At 38.7% G+C, this 12,793-nt stretch overlaps 1 protein-coding gene across 3 annotated transcripts in view; it reads right to left on the bottom strand.

Annotated features, from left to right (window-relative positions):
- Window positions 1-12,793, bottom strand: part of ARHGAP10 (Rho GTPase activating protein 10) — a 337,610-nt gene that overhangs the window by 137,109 nt on the left and 187,708 nt on the right. The gene's annotated exons all lie outside the window — the stretch shown is intronic.

The raw sequence follows: 12,793 nt of genomic DNA, 5'->3' as shown, positions 1-12,793 counted from the left end.
AGGGGCCCTTAGAAGAAACCAGCCCTGTTGACACCCTGTCTCGGATCTCTAGCCCCGAGAACTGTGCAAAAATAAACTTCTGTTGCTTAAGTCGTGCAGTCTGTGGTACTTGATTATGGCAGCCCCAGCAAACAGACACACCTTCTCTCTCGATTGTCTCTAGAGAGCTCAAAGGCCCAGAAGAGCAAAGGCTGGCCCTTAAGCCTACACAAGACTATTCAGAAGGCTCAAGAACCAAAGTAGCAGAGAGGCGCCTTCATGATGGGAAACACTGACTCCAAGAGCAGAGAAAAATGCACGTCAGCCCTGCCAGGAGTTGGGAAAAAAAGAAACTGTCAAGAAACACAAAAATCAGAGCTTGAGCCTGCTGGAGGAGAAGAGACCAGCCAGAGCTCACTCCTTCCGTCTCCTACAGGCTAGAAGACCATGTCCAGAGAATTTTAAATACCAGAGGATTTTTTTCAATACTACTCTATTTAAGAAACCTAAAATAGTGGCCTCAAAGCCAGAAGCCAAAAGAGCAAGTCATATTCTGCAAACAAACGTGCCCTATGAGAAGTGCCCGATATACAAAGAGAAATGAAATAAGAATGTTACTTCAGCAATAATCATCACTCTGTGCTGGTAATTACTATCAGATAATAGATCAAGTTCAAATTCATCAACCGGAGAGAAGGAGAGTTAATTGCTAATGCATAATGAAAGGTACAAGGGGGAACTAATGCTACTCAACACAGTTTTTCCTTTTTTAACATGAAATTTAAATAAACCTACTATAAAAGCAGCTTGGAAACGGCACATAGAACACATACACTCAAGTCATGTAGGATTTACTGTTTCTTGTTACATTGTCCTTAAAAGCTCTGGACTAAGGACTTGGGACAAATTTTACATCTATGAACACACACATGACATATAAAAGACATCATATAAATAGATCTGAAGAATATAAACCAATCAACATGCCAAGTCATATGATTCATATATCCTCTCCAACTTCTCCTCCAAATTTCCCCTTTCACCTAAAGGGATCACTATTTCTCAACACCAAGTATTTGAAAATTTTCTTTGACTTCCTGTCACTTTCCAAATGCAACAGATCGCAATCTCTGCATTTTCTTCACACTTTGGACTAATCTCTGCTTCTTCAACACAGCCTCGAATTTGATGCCTGCATGTTGAGCATCCTTACAGGGACGTACACACAACCATAATCCATTCTGAACAACATCATTTTTTCTACTTTCTATTTTTCAAGCCACTTTGATTACCTTAGGCCTCTCCCATCCCCATTTAAAAGTCATCAGATCCAATCCAAATTCCTCAGCTGAAGAAGCATGTAAGGCACAGACACATAACTCCCCATAAGGGGTCCCACCTCACCTACCCACATTTATTGCAGAGTATTCATCTTCAATCAGAGCAGACCCCTGACTATCAAATTCATCCTCTCCTCAGGCACAAGTCTCCTCTGATGGGGAATTTCTTCCCCTTCTCTTCATTAATAACTCATCTGCCAAATATTATTCATCAAATACATGGCAGGTGTGATTCTAGTTGCCCAGGAGGTGACAGTGAGCAAGATGAAGTCCCATCCAGACCTTCAAATCAGAAAAAAATCCCACTTTTTCTGTCACCACCCACAGTGATATTCCCTTTTATTAAAATTTTTATCTGTTTTGAACTTATATATTCTTTTTTCACCATTTTTTCTACTGAAGCATAGTTAATTTACCATGTTGTGTTAGTTTCAACTGTACGGCAAAGTGATTCAGCTATACATATCTGTGTGAGTATATATGTGTCTATATATATTCTTTTTCAGATTCTTTTCCGTTATAGGTTATTACAAGATATTGACTATAGTTCACTGTGCTCCACAGTAGGTCCTTGTTGTTTACCTAATTTATATACAGCAGTGTGTATCTGTTAATTCCAGACTCCTAATGTATCTCCCCCACCACCGCCACTATCCCCTTTGGTAACCGTAAGTTTGTTTCTATGTCTATGAGTCTGTTTCTGTTTTTGTAAATAACTTCATTTGTATCATATTTTAGATTCCACATATAAGTGATATTATATGATACTTGTCTTTGTCTGACTTGCTTCATTTAGTATGATAATCTCTAGGTCTATCCATGTTGCTGTAAATGGCATTATTTCATTCTTTTTTATGTCTGAGTAATATTCCATTGTGTATATATATACACACCACATCTTCTTTATCCATTCATCTGTCGATGATATTTAGATTGCTTCCATGTCTTGGCTATTATAAACAGTGCTGCTATGAACCTTGGGGTGCAGGCATCTTTTTGAATTAGAGTCTTTGTCTTTTCCAGATATATGCCTGGGAGTGGGATTGCAGGATCATATGGTAGCTCTATTTTTAGTTTTTTTAAGGAAACTCCATCCTGTTCTCCATAGTGGGTGCACCAATTTACATTCCCACCAACAATGTAGGAGGGTTCCTTTTTCTCCACACCCTCTGATATTCCCTTTTTCTGAACGTGACTCGTAATTATTTTCTTTTAACACCTGATCACATTTTAAAACAAGCCCACATTCTGCTATTCACAGTTGCCAAAATCAAAAATCTGAATGCCTGACCTGAAATCAGGTTATTTAGGTCTGTATTTTTCCCCACTTAGCATGAATATTCATATGTCACTATGTTAAAAATAGTTTCCACACCAAACTTATCTGAAGATGTTAAATATGGGACAGTATATGTCCCATATTGCCTTTGCTCAAACACGTCCACCTCAGAATTTTCAGATTAAGAATTGTGGACCCCGGGACTTCCCTGGTGGTCCAGTGGTAAAGGATCCACCTTCCAGTGCAGGAGATGTGGGTTCGATCCCTGGTCGGGGAACTAAGATCCCACATGCCGCGGGACAGCTAACTAAGCTCACGCGCCACAACTACTGAGCTTGCGTGCCTCAACAAGAGAGCCCGCGTGCTGCAACCAAGACCCGATGCAGCCAAAAAAATAAAAAATAAAAATAAATAAATTGTTAAAGAAAAAAAAGAATTGTGGACCTGTGTTCTTCCTTTTCTCCCCAAATACATAGAGATATTACCTGGAAAGATATTAGGTTAACTTTGATTTGGGCTTTTTTCGTTTGTTTATTTTTAATAGCTTTCACGGTGCCTTGCATAGAATAGTTGAGTATAGAATAGGTATAGCTAGGTTGATTTGACTTGAAATTATTTTAGAACTACAGATACAGATTGGACTTGGCCTAAACCAGACATTACACTAAGGAACTAAAAACTTAAATATCCAAGGTATTAATAAACAAAACAAAAAGACAACCCTCAGAATGGGAGAAAATATTTGCAAATGAAGTAACTGACAAGGGATTAATCTCCAAAATATACAAATAGCTCATGAAGCTCAATATCAAAAAAACAAACAGGGCTTCCCTGGTGGCGCAGTGGTTGAGAATCTGCCTGCCAATGCGGGGCACACGGGTTCGTGCCCTGGTCTGGGAGGATCCTACATGCCGCAGAGCAACTAGGCCTGTGAGCCACAACTACTGAGCCTGCGCATCTGGAACCTGTGCCCCACAACAAGAGAGGCCGCGATAGTGAGAGGCCCGCGCACCACGATGAAGAGTGGCCCCCACTTGCCACAACTAGAGAAAGCCCTTGCACAGAAACGAAGACCCAACACAGCCATAAATAAATAAATAAATAAATAAATAAATAAAATTTTTTAAAAAAAGAAAAAAACTTAAAAAAAAAACAAACAAACAACCCAATCAAAAAATGGGCAGATCTAAATAAACATTTCTCCAAAGAAGACATACAGATGGCTAAAAGCACATGAAAAGATGCTCAACATCACTAATTATTAGAAAAATGCAAATCAAAACTACAGTGAGGTATCACCTCACACCAATCAGAATGTCCAACATCAAAAAAATCTATAAACAATAAATGCTGGAGAGGGTGTGGAGAAGAGGGAACCCTCCTACACTGTTGGTGGGAATGTAAACTGGTAGAGCCGCTATGGAGAACAGTATGGAGGTTCCTTAAAAAACTAAAAATAGAACTACCATATGATCCAGCAATCCCACTCCTGGGCATATATCCAGAGAAAACCATAATTTGAAAAGATACATGCACCCCAATGTTCAAGGCAGCACTATTTACAATAGCCAGGACATGGAAGCAACCTAAATGTCCATTGACAGAGGAATGGATAAAGATGTAGTAATATGTACAATGGAATATTACTCAGCCATAAAAAAGAACGAAATAATGCCATTTGCAGCAACATGGATGGACCTAGAGATTGTCATAATGAGTGAAGTAAGTCAGAGAAAGATAACTACCATATGATATCACTTATATGTGGAATCTAAAGAAAGGGTACAAATGAACTTATCTACAAAACAGAAATAGAGTTACAGATGTAGAAAACAAACTATGGTTACCAGTGGGTAAGGTGGTGGGGAGGGGGGACAAATTGGAAGATTGGGACTGACATATACACACTATTACATATAAAATAGATAACTAAAAAGGACCTACTGTATAGCACAGGGAGCTCTACTCAATACTCTGTAATGGCCTATATGGGAAAAGAACCTAAAAAAGAGTGGCTAAATTTATAACTGAATCACTTTGCTGTACACCTGAAACTCAGCATTATAAATCAACTATACTTCCATAAATTTTTTTTTTAATCCAAAGTATTAAAACTTTTTCGGCATATCAAAGCTTACTGACAGGTATCATTATCACAGTACTTTCTAACTTTTAACAAAAACCTATAATCGGGTCAAAGTGTTTATAGGCCCAAGGATTTTTTTTTCTTTTAATTTATAAGATTGGTTCTGATCAGTAGTAAAGGCAAGGTAAGTGCTCTCAAGTTCACTGACAAGCAGCTGATGACAGTTGTCCCTGGGCAAAGCGGCCAAGGTGAAATCAAACGTGCCTTCCTTCCCACCACCTGCCTCCTCCAATCTCACACAGTGCTGTCACTAAGCACTGCCCGCATCTTCCTTGAAGAGAGGGGCGAGAAGTAGGAATGAGTCAGGTTTCATCATCATCTCTGCCTCACTGTTTCTTTCTCCAAACCCAAATGATGCTACCAGACCCAGAGGGTCCGTTCAGCTCCAGAAAACACCTGCCTGGAACTCAGGAACCCCAGTGGGTAACCAGAGGTCCTTGTAGGTGGGCTGGAGAATCAAAAGAGAAAAGAAGATACTTTGAGACAAAAAAAAAAAAAAATTACAAGCAAAAAGGGAAAAAAAAATTTTTAGAGGGTTGATAAATTCCATTAAACAACAGAAGTGGAGGTAAATGCTGGAGGTACTCAACTGACAAGTCAATGAAGTAAGAAGAAAACACAGTGGCATTTGGAGTTAAGGAAGCAGAAGAGAGAAGACAGGTAATTAAAACTCGCACACAGGAAAGGCAAACAGGGAGAAGAAGAATATAAAATGAAAGAAAGGAGAAGTTGGGAAGAAGTGAGAAGATAACAGGCTAGAAATTATATCACACTTAATTTCCTGTTAATTTCATAAAAAGTATTGAGGACTTACTATATTTTAGGCACTGAGGTACAATAAAGTGAACACATAGGGTAAAATTAAAAAGAGAATTAAAATGAAAACAGAGAACAACTTGGGACTAACCCAGCCAGAAAGTTTTTTGTTTAGGAAAGAACATTTTTGGCTTCAGGAGCAGATTCTGTGCCTGAGGGCACGTGGTATACATTTAACAAAGAAATTGAATAAACTAATAAATAAACTGAATCAGTAATTGGTAAGTTGATGATTGGTTAGTAAAGAGATGTGGAAAGAAAATGAAGAGACAAAAAAGATTATTTATAGCTACAAAAAATAATACAACATTATAAATCAACTATACTCCAATATGAAATTTTTTTAAAATTTTTTAAAAAGAAAAAAAATAGATATAACAGTATAAAAAAGTGAGGCTCAAACCGGAACATCAACACTTCTGATGGTAACAGGCATAAGATTATTGCAAAAAACTTTCCAGGTGTATGATTCTACAGAATAAATGATCAGATTCCAGGGGTCTATAAACTAACATTCATTCAGTTCTCATCTAGTAACCAGCAAAGTGCTTGGTGTGAACTGAGATATTTGATCAATATTTGCAGAGGAAGTGAAATGTTTATTTGCATTTGTGCATGTTGACAACAGGGGTGAAAGGTGATTAATGTTCATGTTCACATTCACATCAAAAGTCTGCAATGTGTCATTATTGAGGCACATGTGCATACACAAACATGGACATGCAGAAGTACAAATAAAGGTTTACACATCTCACCAGCACTGCAAAGACAAACTCCCCTGTTGGCTATGTAATGAACAAATACAAATATTCATGCATGTATGTGTGTGTATAATAATTTTAAATATGTTTGATAATTATATCTTATATATCTTGAAAGGTTCTTGAAAATAAAAGGGAAAGAGTATCATATGTAAAATGATCAGGAAAAATCTGTGAGGAAATACCTAGCAACAAGGCTTACGAATGCTATGCTATATCGCTAATTATTAGAGAAATGCAAATTGACACACAATGAGGCATCACCTCACACTGGTCAGAATGGCCATCATCCACAAGTCTACAAATAAGAAGTGCTGAAGAGGGTGTAGAGAACAAGGAACCCTCCAACACTATTGGTGGGAATGTAAATTGGTGCCCCCACTATGGAGAACAGTATGGAGGTTTCTCAGAAAACTAGAGTTGCCATATGATCCAGCAATCCCACTCCTGGGTATATATCGGAGAAAACTCTAATTGGAAAAGATACATGCATCCCAATGTTCACGGCAGCACTGTTTACAATAGCCAAGACATGGAAGCAGGCTAAATGTCCATCAACAGATGAATGGACAAAGAAGATGTGTTATACACTCATATACACACACAATGGAATATTATTCAGACATAAAAAGGAATGAAATAATGCCATCTGCAGCAACATGGATGGACCTAGAGATTATCATACTAAGTGAAGTCAGAGAAAGACAAATATCATATGATATTGCTTATATGTGGAATCTTTAAAAATGATGCAAATTAACTTATTTACAAAACAGAAACAGACTCAGAAACATGGAAAATAAACTTTAGGTTACCGAACGAGAAAGTGAGGGGGGAGGGATAAATTAGGAGTTTGAGATTAACATATACACACTACAATATATAAAACAGATAATCAACAAGGACCTACTGTATAGCACAGGGAACTATATTCAATATCTTGTAATAACCTATAACGGAAAAGAATCTGAAAAAGATATATATAGATATATATATATAACTGACTCACTTTGCTGTACACCTGCAACTAACACAACATTGTAAATCAACTATACTTTAATTTTTTAAAAAAAGAAAGAGATACGATAAAAGTCATTCAAAGAAAAGCAATGAAGAGACTCATGAATATTGTTTCAGGTCATAGGTGAATTACAAAAACTTGGTAATGCGTTCCTTTCTTACATTTATAACTAACCCTCAATAAGCACTATGCTTATATGTCTGCGTAAGTATAGTAAACACTTTCCAGTCCATCCACTACACTGAGTTATATAAAAATAAACAGGTTCATACACAAAGATACCCTTCCAAGATACAGGGTGATCCATAATATTTTAAGGTTCTGTCAAAAACACATGTTTATATTAAATTAGTTTTAAATGTAAGCACATAGAACCAAGAATGATTCACTCTTCCATCAAAGGGACCTACCATTCAACATCATAAATTTAAGATGCTCTATATATAAAATTGCAGAATTCTAAGGCTTTAGAAGAAGAATGCATTATTTTTAACACTTACAATGTATTAAATACTGCAAAAGGCAGTGTAAGAGACCATTTCTAAGCACTGGGACGGTTAGAAGATTACCTATAGCTTTACAAAGACGAGAAGCTCAAAATGATACTGAGTAACATTTTAACCTTTCTAGATCTTGGTTCCCTCATTTAAAAAAACAACAACAACAACAGACAAAAACAGAACATATCCTGGAAATAGAAATTTGTTAAGTATATTATAAGATACAAACTATTACAAATTAAGGTTATGGAGATTCTGGAAGCTTCCAGCTCTCTCCTCTCCCAGTTGTTACTGGCAAGTTACTCAATCTGTCTCAACTTCTTTATCTGAAAAATGAGGTTAATGATGGAATGGGGTTGTTGTGAAAATTAAAGGAGATAATGTTTATAAAGCATTTGCATGAGCCTTACATAACAAGCACTCATGAAAATCTTTTTAACTGTAGCATAAAATCAAGATTAATATCAAAACACCTTGGCAAAATACATATAAAAGTCACCCTAACCAAGGCATGTAGTCTACAGCCCACTGTCATAAAATAAAGCATATGTTGGGAAGACAGTCAAAGTTTATTTAATACGAATGACTCATGGAAAATATAAAATTCCTGTTCACCAATAACATTTGGAATTTCTCCCCTGGATGATAATTATTTGGGCGGCAGATAGAAAAGCATTACAGACAGCTACTATCTGCCAGGAACTGATCTTCATTTTCCTTTCCTATGAAGTCTTGCTTCCACTTTCATGTTGGCTTTCCCCTACTCTTTTCATATAAATCCATTTCTGGGCTAGGATCAACAGCCTCCCCACCAGCAGGCACCTAGAGGAGAGGTCTCATGATTTCATTCACGTGTTCTTTTCACACCCAGACCAACCCAAGGCTGAGCTCAGAAACCTGCCAGCTTGGCACTCCCGAGGCTGGCCGTCACGTGCATGTCCATTCCAGCAGGAGTGAGAAATACCCAAAAAAAGGACAAGGCAAATATCCAATTCCAGGTCCAAGCCAATTTCTTTGGAAGTACTGATAATTTCTGGACTCTTCAGATACATCTAGGCCTGACTCTAAGTCTCCTCCTCTCAAATCCAAGTCTCAAATATAAAGAGTGTTTGGTTTATTAAGGGCTACCTTTGTATTAGGGTCCAAATAGGGTTTCCCTGGTGGCGCAGTGGTTGAGAGTCTGCCTGCCAATGCAGGGGACATGGGTTCGAGCCCTGGTCTGGGAAGATCCCACATGCCACGGAGCAACTGGGCCCGTGAGCCACAATTACTGAGCCTGCGCGTCTGGAGCCTGTGCTCCGCAACAAGAGAGGCCGCGATAGTGAGAGGCCCGCGCACCGCGATGAAGAGTGGTCCCCGCTTGCCGCAACTAGAGAAAGCCCTCGCACAGAAACGAAGACCCAACACAGCCATAAATAAATAAATAAATAAATAAATAAATAAATAAATAAATAAAAGAAATGTCACAGGTACCTTGAATCTGGGATATCCAAAACCAGTCCGTATTTCCCCTGAACCTACTGTTCCTCTTGCATTCTCTGTCTTGGCTAAAGATGTCTTCAGCTACCAGGGCTGGAAACCTTCGAGTCAGTTTTTCCTTTTCCATTTTGTTTACCTCCTACATCCAACAGGCTACCAGATTCTATTTTTCTGCCAAGTCTCTCTTCCTATGCATCCTTTCTTTCCATTGCCAATGGCAAGTTTAAACCTCCGTGATCTCTCACCTGGATTATTTCTAAAACCCAACCAGCCATCTTTCCTTCTATGCCCCTCCCCCCATCAACTCTACTTCCTGTCAAAGATCTGAACACACCCCTGCTCAGATCTGTCATTGTCTCACCAGTGCCTACAGGACTGAGGCAAATACGCAGCCCAGCACCTGGGATCTGCCACACTCCGGCCTCAACTGCTCACAGGGCATCTTCTCACGTCATCATCACCCACTCACCTCCGCCAGCAACACCCCAGGGTGGGTGAACACCATCTGTGCCAGTATCTCCCTCTGAAGCAAAGAACAGGTTTGCTTGCAGCCTTGGAAAATATAGTGTCCATCTAGAGCAAACGGCAGACACGCTTGCCAGTCATTTCGAAAGAGTCGAGTTTCCTAAGTTCAGAGTTATTCTTCTCCTAAAACACAACCCAAGGTGTGCAGATATATCTGAGCCTCTTTGCAGTGCCCTTGGGAACTGGGGCTCAGGGCACCAACACAAAACGTAAAGCACTGGCTACTGAGAGTAATGAACTGTGCTTCACCTCTGATCCAGGAGTCTTGTGTCTTCCACCAGCATCCATGAAACTACAGGCTAACTTGTTTCCATGAAAGTAAAGTAAAATCTCAGCACCTTCACTGTCTTGAAACTGAAGGTTAGATTTAAGAACAGGAACCATACCTTGACCATTTCTCCCCTGTATCTTTCCTTCAAGAAACAGCCAGAAAGTTCCGAGTAAAGTCCATCTAACATGTACACACCCAGAAGTATTAAGTAGTAAAGTAAGCTGGAAGAAATGGGCAGCTAGGGAAGAGTACATTTTATTTTCAAACTCATCATTCGTGTAGCTCAAATTTAAGTAGCTACAAATTTTTACTTACTTATAAATTAGAAAAGAGACTCAGACTCAAGGCAAAAGTTGGCTGTTGCTATTTGCAAGACTCCTTTTTATCCCTCCTCTACAGAGATCAGAATATTAGAAAAGGTCTACTGGCGTCTCGCTACTGCCACCTGCCTCTCCTCCACCTCAGAGCAGCTGTGGCATCAGGAACAAATCGATGTTATGCAAAGGCAACACTGGACAATCTCTCTCTCTTTTTTTTTTTCCTCTTTTCTTTTTTTTTTCTTTTCTTTTCCTCTTTTTTTCTGAAAGCTTGAGATAATCTAAAGCCATCATCTTCCTCCTGAGTCTCTTTTCTTCCTTGCACTCTGGCCATTTAACTGCTCAAGTATCCATAAGGCAGAGAGACAGGAGGTTGAAAGGCAAGCCAGTTAATTTCACTGCTTGTTACAAGAGCCACTTAAAATTACGTGGCAAAAGAGAACTCAGGTGATTTCTTTCCCTATATAAATTACTATTTAAAAAACAAAGTCCCTTAGTGTTCCCAGAGCCTTGCATCAATAATGGGACCACTGAATTGTGACTGGCCTCAATTCATAGATTTATTTCTAAAGAAGCAACTCACATTTACTGAGCACTCGATATAAGCCAATGTCCCAAGCCTCCCTGTTTAATTCTCACAACCACCCTACGAAAAAGTTGCTACCATTATCCCGAATTACACATGATAAAATCAAGACAGAGAGGTTAACCAGCTCACTTGCATGGCTGCAGAGCTAAGAAGTGGAGAAAGAGATTCTGATCAAGGCTGACTTCTGAGTCCCTGTTCTCCAGCTGACGCTAAGAGTGCAAAGAGAGCCTTACAATCAAATGCCCACGGACCTCATCCAGATGTGAGCCAAACACACAAAACCTCGCATACCTACTCGGGAGCAAGAAGATTTAACCATCTGTCCGTATTAATTTTACTCAACCATTCATTTGGAAGCTAATAGCTTTAGATGCTTCTTTGTTCTTAAAACAAATAAGATTACTAATTGAGAAAATTAAAAATCAGTCCCGAACCGCCTGGAGTTAGTATTTCAGCTCCGCATTTGCATTTCTGCAGACACCACAAGACTCTTCAGCTCCCTCCCGTGGAAGACTGTCCTCTGTATCCACCCACACACATCTCACACCCATTCTGATTCAAAAAGAGACAGTGAGCGAGAAGGTCTAGTTTACTTGCTGTAAATTTTCTGGGGACAGCTGTTCTTTATTTTCTTCATCTTGCACATAATTGGCCCTCGGCAATTGAAGATTAATGTGCAAGTGTAGTAAAATATGTTCAAGTCCACTTTGGGCATTTTCCCTCCCACAAAGATTAATACTGAAACTATACATTATCATCTTCTACTGTCTTGAGGCCCCATACAATTCCAGAAGTGCTCTGGAATCAGAAAAATCCTCAAGCCGACTTCAGAACGGTTTTCCAAAGACCTAAAACTTTGCTTTCCAAAGAAAGAGACATTCACTTTTACATGCGACAATTCAGACTGTCACATCTTAGATGTGGCTTCCTACTTCTAGCCCATGAATTCACAGCTTGTTACAAAGCTGAATTTGATAACTGACAGCTTGCCTAGACCGACATTTTAATGCCATGCTCTAGAAATTAAAGTGAATATTCAAATTATCCACATATGGAAGAATTTTTTAAGAGAAATTCATAAACAGAAGTGGCACACAAATATAGTTTTAAATCATGATGACTATTTAAAGAAGTTTTTAAGCAGAAGAGCCTTACTTTGTTTTTGCACATTTTACAACACATGCACCTGAAAAACACTGTGTCACCCAGTTCCAAAAAAAAGACAAGGTATCGGGCATGGGAGGCAGTTCCTTAAGTTGTTTACTTAAGGAAATTATTCTCCAAGCTCTGAAACCTTGAGATTTTTTCATATGTAACGTGATGTATCTTTCTATCTATGTCTAAAATATTACCCATAATTCAGAAAGATGCTGACAAATTCATGGAGTGAAAACCAATCCTGCAAGTTATTGGAAAGTACTAATTCCAATCACATACAGAAGAATAAATTCTTTCACTAATCTTCCAATAATTTTACAAATTGTTGGAACACATAATATTGCCAATGTGGCATTTTCAGCAGATCTCTGAATACTCAAGCAAAAAGCAGTTGCTATTGAGTGCTTACTCTGTGTGCAAGACATCGTACTTAGAAATGAGAAGAGGCAAGCGAAGGATAAATAAGACATTGTCTCTACTCCAAGGGAAAAGCAAAGTTCCGGAAACAAAATAAATATGTGAGACACAGTTAACAATACCAGGCAACAGAAGTGCCAAATGAAGAACGTGGACATCTCGGGATTAAAACAATCCAGGGGAAGGATGGAAAGA

Source organism: Balaenoptera acutorostrata, chromosome 5 (genome assembly GCF_949987535.1).
Source record: "Balaenoptera acutorostrata chromosome 5, mBalAcu1.1, whole genome shotgun sequence".
In the NCBI taxonomy this organism is placed as follows: Eukaryota; Metazoa; Chordata; class Mammalia; order Artiodactyla; family Balaenopteridae; genus Balaenoptera; species Balaenoptera acutorostrata.
The sequence above is the reverse complement of the archived record's forward strand: the minus strand, read 5'-3'. Positions and strand labels throughout refer to the sequence as shown.